The following is a 10435-nucleotide window of genomic DNA, read 5'->3' as shown; positions in this document are numbered from 1 at the left end:
TCAACTCATGATAGGCATAAACAACAAGAAGAACTTTTTAAAAAAGGCTATATCTGTCTTTTACCAGCAATAGGGGGACGTGCCCAGGGGAGGGGGAAGCAGCTGCCAGTTCAGCTCAAGAAAGCCATTGCTTCACCAACAGCTCTGAGATTGAGAAGTAAACGCTCACTTCACCTCATAATAGGCATCGCTCCACCACTAAGAAGTAAATGCTCACTTCAACTCATGATAGGCATTGCGCCACCGTTTTACTCTCTTTGGAAGGCTCTAATGGCCTTCCAGTGCAGGAGAGAGTGGGGGCACGTCCACGATGAGATGCCCTAGGGGAGCTCATCCCCTTGCACCACATCTTTTCAGTTGTTCCCCAAAGTTAGGGTGGGTAGCAGTGCTGTGTTTCTATCTCTTATTCTTGGCTTAGTATATGATTTCAGGTTGTGTTTGTGCATTTGGTGGGGCTACTGTGTTAAAAAACACGGGGAAAAGTCCATTCAGATTAAGAAAGAGAAGTTTCCCAGAATCCCAAGTTACCCATTTTGCCTATGCCCTCCTCTAACTTTGGGATCATGTGATCATGACCGGGAGCTGACTCTGCCCCTCAGCCCTTTGAAAAAGGTATTTTTCCCGCCGATTTTTCCAAAAATTCTAGCGCGCGACCCGCACCACGCAGAGAGGTGAGAGTAGTCTCAAAATGACCCCCATCCACGACTCTCTGTGCACAAGAATTTTCAGAATGATAGCTTAAAAATCAACCCAGTTATCCCCGATTGTTTTCCGCAATGCAATCCTATGGGCGAAATGTTTCAAGATGGCGATCGGAGCGCTCCGCCTGAACTAGGAGCTCCGAAAAATGGGCGCTTCTCTTCGCCTTGCTTCTAGGGGTCTGCGGTCCGCTTCTACTCCGCCTCTGGGTAAGGCGGAGCAGGCCAATCCGCTACTGCTTCTCCGCTCCTAATCGGAGCGGAGCACATGCCTAGTTCTGAGGCCTTTCTCTGTGTACTCCCACCAAATGAAGTTCAGCAGATGATGGCTGCTAGAGATAGGGCCTTTTCAGTGTTGGCACCCCCGTTACAGAATCCCCAGAGAGGCTCACTTTGCACTTACATTATGGGCTTTTTAGAGCAAGGTAAAGGCCTTTTAATTTCCATGTGCTTTTCAATCTTAAGTATGTTTCACCACTTTTTAGATCTGCTGTATTGATTTTACTCTCTGCCACTGATTTTATTCTGTTGCTCTTTTGTGTTTTGTATGCTGTATTTTTGTATTTTATGCTTTTAATTATTATTTTACTTGTAAACTGCCCAGAGAACCTTTGCTATTGGGTGGTATAGACAGATTTAAATAGAGAAACAAATAATCTGTGATGTATGTAAACATGGTGACTGGCCAAGGTCATCCAGTGAGTTTCAAGATTGAGTGGGAACGTGAACCTGGGTCTCCCCAATCCTACACTGCACCACACTGGCTGATTATTATTATTATTATTATTATTATTATTATTATTATTATTCACATTTGCATCAAGTGTTGCCAGCTTGTATGTAACCCAGAGAATCTGCATTTCCATTTATAATGCTTGATGCAACAGAAGATGTGCCTGGTCTTGTCGCCTGCTGTATGGAAAACCTGGAATCCTTCTCCTTAAAGGAGGTAGGGAAGACAGGTGTACAACCAGACTGGGGGCAGAGGAAACGTCACAGCTGCTATAGCTCCCAATGCATGTTTTCTAGGTTGTGACCTATTTTGCATATTATCTTGGGTTCAAATTCCTACTCAAGCATAAAACTTTCCGGGCATCCTTGGACCACTTCTTATCCTTCCTCGCATGGTTGTTGAAATGATAAAAGGGCTGTGTACAGATGCCACTCTGAGATCACTTCCTGACTTTTTGGCTAAGATCAGGTGTAATATCTGTTCATATCAGTTTAATATCTGATATGTCCTCTATTTGAGGACTATATATTAAATGGATTTTTGGAACTCGGAACCCCTCTCCCGACATGAACCTACCCATACATTGCGCTCAACTTCTAAGGCCCTCCTCTGAGTGCCTACTCCGAGGGAAGCTCAGAGGATGTCAACAAGGGAGAGGGCCTTTTCAGTGGTGGCCCCCCAATTATGGAACGATCTCCCCAACGAGGCTCGCCTGGCACCAACATTGTTCTTTTCGGTGCCAGGTTAAGACTTTTCTCTTCTCCTAGGCAGTTAACAACATATGCTGTTTTTTAATTGACCCCAGAATAGTTGTTTTAAAAGATATTGCTGTTTTTATGCTTTTAAATTTTTGTATATTTGTTTTTAATGTTCACTGTTTTTAACTTTTGTAAACTGCCCAGAGAGCTTCGGCTATGGGGTGGTATAGAAATGTAATAAATAAATAAATAAATCATTGGGTGAATATGGGCAAGAGAAAAATGTAATAAAATTAATACATTAGAGTTATCCCATTCTGGCTCTCAGTGTAGTCACCACAAATTGTTAGTGGGCAAAATTAGGGTAGAGAGGGCAAAGATGGCAGTAAATTATTTTTAGTGCCTTTAAATGAGAAGGTTGGTGGTAAAATCCCTGTCACTCTGGTCACTGAAGTCTGGTGTTTTGGCTCCGGATCTGTTTCTCCCTGTATCCAACAGCAAGTCAACAGACTTCACCGTGGCTGAGTATTCTGTCTGGAATTTTCCCTCAGAACAGTAAACCTCAGAGCAGGAATAGTCAGAAGCTCTATGCTTAGCCCAAGATCAGACTGAAGGTCAGCTGTGCTTCCTCCTGGGATTCCCCAATTCACGGTCTTCCCCAAGTCTCTTTTTTTACAAGACTGCTTTGCTTTTAACTCATTAACCATTTAAAACATTACCATACCACAGCATAGGTTCTCATTTTGAATATCGTTGACAGTGACCACCACTTTGGTGACTAAATGCAGACAAATTGTTTATTTATTGGAAAAAGCTTACCTGCATCAAGCTTCCCTGCTCTAACTCAGGGGAAAACTACATATTATACCTAAATACATATAATAAAGCCATGACTGATGTTTTTTCTTCTTTTAAATGGAAAGCAGTTTTGAGAGGCTTTGGTTCTGAGGCCTTAACTAGACCTACCTGCTATCCCGTGACAGAGGAGGGAAGATCTCGCATTGTGTTTAACGCAAGATCCCTCCTCTGTTTACACGTGATACACAGCAACCTCAGAAGGAAAGGCGTTGCGCCCACCATTTTTTTTACATTAAAGGTCCTGCAGTGCACGAATGCTCATGTGCAAAAGGTAAGTACTTAAAAAAAAAAAAAAAAGCTTTCCCTGCTCCCCTCACCCTACCCCCAATGGGCGCAGCTCCTGTCTCCTCGTGAGGAATCGCACGGAGCCGGGTCAACCCGCAGCACCCGGCCACACACTCTGTGGTCTCGGGCTCAGCCCGGGAACGTGGAAAAACCAGGGCCAAAGTGGAGGGCTATATCCTGGGGCAAGGGAGGGCTCATCCCTCCCTGATCCCAGGATCCCCTGTGCATCATGTGGACACACAGGGACGATCCCGGGGATCACCCCAGGATAAAGCCCCGTCTAGCTATGGCCTGAGCTGACTAACATAGACAAAGGAGTGAGGTGAGAGGGAAATGCCAAATTTTCCCGCTCAAAATTCTCCTCAGCTCATCCCCCTCTCCTAGGTTCAAGATGCATATTTATCCTTGAATCAAAAGGTGCAAAGAGATTTATAACAATTGCTATGATTTAGAATCTGCTGAAAAGTTACTTTGAGCTGTAATCCTATAGTCCCTGGGATGACAACCTAGGGGTCATAGGATGTTTTGGAATTGCCTTTCTGAGGAGAGAGAGAGAGAGAGAGAGAGGACCCACCTCAAAATGGAGGAATCTTATTTCGTAAAACCTCTCCCAGCCACCGTGGAAACTTCCTTGGCCTTGTCTGTCCAATGTTGGACTTCCAACATTGGCAGGGAGGGGGGACATTCTGTGGGTGTGTTGGGAATCTATAGCTTTTGTATTCCCCTGATATGACCCTGGAATTGGGAGAAAATGTATGCCAGCCCTAGAGCTGGGCTTTGGATAAAGTGGTATCTCTACCGCACATTCTCCCCTCCTGCTACTGGCAAGATTGCTCTGCCCATGTGCAATGAAGTCAAGAAACCTGGGACTCCATCACAACTCCTTTTTTTCCTGGTTTGCCTCCACGATTTCCACCTCCATTTCATTAGCGGGTCAAGTTAATGGTCCCTTTCACATGTGTTTGTCGTATCGCCACTGTACCGGTGAAATCTCCTTTCACTTGTTTGCTCTCCGACTCCCCCCCACCCCTTCTCCTTCCCCCTCCAGTTCATTGGTTCTTGTCGTTCAACTGAGTCAGCACAAGCCCGTTTGTTTGACATGGTGTGCTGGAAGAGAACAGTCCCACCCTCCACTTTCATCAGCAAGACCTCCCTTCAAAGCACGCACCCCCAAAATACTGCGAGGACGGCAATACATGGGGGTGGAAGGGTGCTATAATCCCGCATGGAGGAAACAAACCAGACTTTCCCCACTTTAGGAAAACACAGAAAATGGAGGGGAAGAGGTGGGGTGGCTGCAGGACAGGCATGACATCATGTGAGTACCACGCTGCAAACTAGCCATGACGAGAGTGTGATAAAATGCTGGTGTGATGGAGCCCCTGATGTTCCTCTTTGCTCCTGAAGTGCCCGTTTTAATTTTATTCTGTATAATAATGACAGTTACTACCATCCTGATTTAAATGGCCTTCGCTTAGCTCCTTACCATTGTTTCCCCCCCAGGCTCAAAAGTGTTTTCCATGCCACAAAGCCAACATGCAGAGCGTGTCTTTCAGAAGGAACTCAAGTCTCTGACTGGTCCACCGTGTACAGCACACCACATCTGTCTTGGCACCCGTGTGAAGAAACTTTCTCCCTGGGTTTAAGTCTCCCGATGCAACTTAAACAACTCTCCTTTTCCCTCCTTTTCCACCCCCTCCATCACTTTGAAGGAGACTTTGCTTCAGGAAGCTTCCAGCCAGAGAAACATCCCGAGGTCGTCGTAAAAAAACCCAATTCAGACATTAATACAAACAAACACCGTGCGGAAAAACAGACAGGAAGGCAGGAAAGCCCCTTTTGTGACTAGACTATCAGTTTCAGTAGCATCATCTCCTGGAGTTTAAGCTCCTTCTATTGCTAGGGAAAATATATAATCAAGGCAAACTATAATCAGGGCAAGATTTGCTGCTCAGCAATTTTCTAAAATCAGCACCCCCCCCCACCCCACCCCATTCCTTCTTAACGTAAGCAAAGAAGTGCAGGGTAGTTTCTTTCAATTAAACATGGACAATCCGAACAACGGTTGAAGTACAATAGAAAGCAAGAAGAAAAATAAAAACGTTTTGTAAATTGTCTTCTCTTACTGGACCTTGCTGGGTTTTTATTTTTATTTTTCAATCTGATTAGATGTGCACTCTCAGGCAGACATGGTACAGTGTTACCAAGGTGCTCAGCCTTGCTGCCATTTTAAGCTTACTCCTAATGTCTTGTCTCCAAAAAGGAAAATAAAAATTAAAAACCATTTTGACTGAGCAAGGTGAATCAAGTGGACGCTTGAGATATGAGGTCAAGGAGACCTGAATGTATTTCTTGTCCTCATTTTACAGAATCAGAGCCTTATAAAAGCACCATACTGTTAAGTACTGTTCCTACCAGTAAAGCAATTGGCAATCATTAGCATTAGTAAAGGTTAGGAGAGCCCTCTAGCCAGTGTTTGCATGCTGAATCCCTGTGGCATCCACAGCTAGTTTAGATACCCTGTGTTCAATTTTGCATTTGACATCTGTAGCAAGGGAGCATAGGCACCTTCCGGTCCATTTCGCACATCACCCCCATGACATAGAACAGGACTTTTTTACTCTCCTTGTTCTGGAGCTTGTCTATACAGCTTGTTTACCCCAACCTAAATGCACATACTTGCGTTTTAGGTTACATGACGCAGCCGTCCATTTGCCACAGCGCTGGGTTTTTAACCCGATAATGCGCATCTTTGCATTCGCAATTTACCGTGACTTTTATATCCCGTCTGAGTTTGCACCGCGTTATGGCTATGTGTCTTTGGGGGAGTTAAATTGGATTTTGACATGTGGGCAGAGCTTTGAGAGTAGGACAACGTGACTGGCCGATTTCCCGATTTCGCTGAAACAAGCTGCAACCACGTGGACAGCACCCTCTAGTGGGTGTTTTATAGCGAAACGTCTCTGCACACCTCAGGAAATGCCCACCAATTTTGTTATATCTCAGAAGAGTTGCATTTTGTTTGGACTATTTTACTACAAAAAAAATGGCAGAAGGAGCAGGAAACCAGTAGGAGGCACACGGGAGGTGGACAGCGTCATGAGAGGGACCTGCGAACATCCGTGAGTGCCCAGTAATGAGCATGCTATAAAACACTCATCTGAGGACACTCTTAGTACTCACTATATTAGAACAAATCCCAGTTTTCTATGGGCTTTTCTTATATAGAATGTACCATCTCTCATAACGAGAGAACATACAAATTAAATGTTTATCGTATAGATTGGATATGGTAAACTCATCTCATACTGATTTTATCCTGTCAACAAGTGATATAAGAATCAGTATACTGACATGTCTCTTAGGGGTTCACAGAAGTACTCAATTCGGCACATTAAAACAGATGGGTCTGAAGCTTGCAAATTCACTGAGAATATTTGCATATTAACACAATGCAAAACCAGCAGCAGGTATCTCCCGATCAGAATCCATTTATGTTGACAGTGCTCTTTTTTCTTGGCCAGACACACATTTTTATGTCTTTAAGAAGAACTCAAAATAATTGTCAGACACATTCCCAGGGTGACTCAGCCTGTTGAACTGAACTGAAAACATGTGCTCCTTGTCAGGAAGTGGAGATAGACACAGCCCACTATTTCAGTAAACCTTGGAATAAGCAAAAGACCCTGCTGCTTAATGTTCTTACTCATATATGAAAAAAATGTATCAATGATAATGAAAGAAAGTCAGGGCTTGAGTAATGCGTAACATACACACATACATACAAATACACAAACTCATAACTATACGATGATAAGTAAAGGCCGATAAAATTTTATGGCTGGGATTGTGGGGTGTTTAGGGTGAGAGGGTTCCAGTCACCCTCTGCTCCCCAATACCCTTGCTCCTACCCAAATCCTCCCCTACCTCTCCCTTTAGCCCCTGTCTCTAACTCAGGGGAGCACAGCCTTTGTCACCCATCGGGAGTGCAGTGGGGAGAGCAGAAAAAATTATTTAAAATTTAAAAAACCTGACTTTTTGTGCATGAGCGTTCATGCGCTCTTCTCCTTTAAAAAACCAAAAAACAAAATGGCGGGCGCGACGTCCTCTCCCTCTGAGGTCATCGTGCGCCGCATGTAAACAGAGGGGGAGATCTCACGATAAAAATATCGTGAGATCCTCACCCCTCCGTCGCGCTAGACCTGTAGGTCTAGCTGAGGCCAGACAAAGGGTGGTGGCAGAAAGATAGAGAAAATGGGGCAGCAGAAAGAGAAAAGAGGGAGTGACCCACCGACTTTTGGCTCTGATCTTGCTCTCCATTGGCTTTGGCCCCACCCACAGCCACCATGCGGCCACCGACAGATGACCCACAGGGAAACGCAGCCCTCGACAGGAAAAAAAAAGGTTGCTCACACTTGATGAATGTCAACCTATTGGGAGCTTGATCTCCTGGTTTTATTGCTTGCCTAGCAAAACTGCAGGGCTGTTAAGCATCCAGGCAAGGACACAGTTACATACAGGTAGAGTGTGTTTGGCTTGATAGAAGTCTCAAGTTATGTAAGTCTGACTTAAAGCATGAGACAAATGGGGGGGGGGTCTTTCCCCCACCCTTTTTCTTTGCGTTTTACTTCTCTGAAGAAAAAGCTTGAAATAAGGGGGCGGGGAGTGAGGACAGAAAAAATCAAAACAACCCAAAACATTTACAAACTCCGGATATGTGTTTCCTAAGGAGCTGTCTAGCGTAGCCCAAAGTCTAGTCAGTTTGCACACTAATTGTCAGTGCTTACACTGAGAGTGGAAATAAGAGCGAAAACAGCTGCAAATGATTACACATGTGATGTGACCCTTTCCACAGCGAAGCATTGGGAGCCAAGGAAAAGTCAGCGCCTGCTACGTGAACTCGTGTGACGCTGCCTCGAATTCCCCCCTCTGCAAGTGAAGAGTAACATCAGTATGTTTCATTAAGGTCAATATATATTTATGAAGGTGAATAACAACAACAACAACAACAACAACAACAACAACAACAACAACTAGTGCAAATCCTGTGTTGCCACAGGGACTAGTACTCTAAGAATGATTAGATAAAAATAGGTTTGCCTCTATCCCTTGGTTGTTGTTTTTCTAAAAAAGGTCATTTACCATTTCTTGAAGTTTGAGGTCAAAAAGACATGATTTCTCTCTTCTCCCTCTGGAGTCCTTTCAGTTCTTCTTCCTCCTCTCACTGTCACCAACTGGCTTTTCTTCAGCCTCTTTCCCAACTTTCTCTGCCTGTCCTTTCATTGGCCCAATGCTAAGAGCTCACAGGAGGAAGCAAGCATTATTGTATGTGCAGACACACACTGTGGGGGAATCTACACTATAGCTTAAAACGTTATTGTTTGCCCTTGTTCCATTATTAATTCTAACGTTACTATTTTTAACTGAGCTCACTAGCGTTATTTACCTTTTCCTGTAACGTCATACCAGAGCACACTGTTTTGTTGCCCCGTTGTCTGATCCTTGATCCTGTACTTTCTATGATCCTCCCAATGCCCAGACTGTCTCTTCTATGATCCTCTCACTTCTGTTTTTGTGTTTTCTGTGCCTACTTCTTCATCCCTTTATGCACAGAGAGGAAGTTGTCCCAACCAGGAAGGAGAGTAGAGGATCACGTGGCATTGGATTTACAATGCAACAGGGAATACAGCGATAGAACAGTGCACATTGAAAGCTAAACAACGCTTCAGAAAAATGGAACATAATTTAACTATAAAACGTAATAAAGAACACGTCATGTGACCAGTGATGTAATCAGAGCCATATGTACCGTTATAGATACAATAGTGTAGATTCCCCCTGTGTCACATGTTACATAATATGGCATATGCATTAACTTCCCCTTTGCCACATCCCTCTCCCTCCTCCCTTTCCGAGCTGCCCAAAGCTCAAGCTTTGAACTTTTTTGAACTTACAGAGTTTTCTGCCCATCTACACTGCTCAAGCTTCAGTTTAAAACAAAAATTAGCAAAATTGGTCTACTAGACCTTGAGTAATAAGCCTTACACTACCATATTACATAACTATTGCAAGTCCCATTTTGCCAAGGGGCTACTGGTCTGACTGGATAAAAACATATTTTCCCATTTCCCATGCAACTTGAATGTTGCCATTTTAAAATAAATGTACTACAACTAAACTAGCAAAGGTGATAACAAAGAAAAGGCACAAAGGTCTCCTGGCTATAGTCTTCTCCACTATGGAGACATATATGGTATTTCTATTTTAAGTTCTAATAATTATTTCTAAATTTGCTTTGTTCCATGCAGATTTTATGCAAATATGTGTCCTCTTTTTGTGTGTGGCAATGCTATGTAACACTACAAAATAACTGGTACCTGAATTTGCTGGTTTTCCTTCTTTCCCCAATTCTTTTTGCATCATGTCTCTTCGACTATAACATGTAAACATTAGAACTACGGTGGCATATAAATGTAGCTAGTAAGTAAATAAATATCTTGTGAGTTAGGAAGGGACTGATGATGGCAGGGCTTATGAAACAGCAACTTATATTAGTATGAAGTTTCTATTCAATATGCTAATGAAAGTTGATGTGAATTATCAGGAAAGACAGAATTTCTATTTACATCTTTTCACCTGGCAAGAAGGCTGAAGCATTTAAGCCTGAGCTTACTTGTTAAGGAGCAAGGCCTGTTGAACTCAGTGGGACTTATTCTGAGTTGATATGAGAGTAGTGTCTTCTTGGCAGTCCTCCTTGGGGTCAGTGGATAGGGGCCTGGGCAGCCATTTTTCCTCTTCTGCCATAAATAGCCCTCTGTAAAACTAGGTGCTGGTCATGTGTGCATGCAAATGTGTTTCTTAATTAAAATGGCTTTATTCCACCTTTTGGTCCAAACCCCCTCAAGGTAGCTAACAACAAAGCAATTAAAACAAACCTGAAACAATAATTAAACATAGCAAATGTAAACCATAAATATCAAACCACAAGGAAGCATCAGTGTACAGCATCAGCTTACACACAGCCAAACGCCTACTGAAATGACCAGGTCTTTGCTACTTACCCAAAAGCCAGCAGTGATGAGGACAGGCAGGCCTCTTTCAGGAGAGCTTTCCACGGTTTCGATGCCACAACTGAATAGGCCCTAGCTCTTGTGCCCACCTAC

General features: G+C 43.6%; 1 pseudogene; it reads left to right on the top strand.

Annotated features, from left to right (window-relative positions):
- The first annotated feature begins 1869 nt into the window (after positions 1-1869).
- On the top strand, positions 1870-1990 carry LOC134403200 (U2 spliceosomal RNA; annotated as a pseudogene).
- Positions 1991-10435: the final 8445 nt, after the last annotated feature.

This window comes from Elgaria multicarinata, chromosome 8 (assembly GCF_023053635.1).
Source record: "Elgaria multicarinata webbii isolate HBS135686 ecotype San Diego chromosome 8, rElgMul1.1.pri, whole genome shotgun sequence".
Taxonomy (NCBI): Eukaryota; Metazoa; Chordata; class Lepidosauria; order Squamata; family Anguidae; genus Elgaria; species Elgaria multicarinata.
This window is presented reverse-complemented; position numbering and strand designations above follow the sequence as displayed.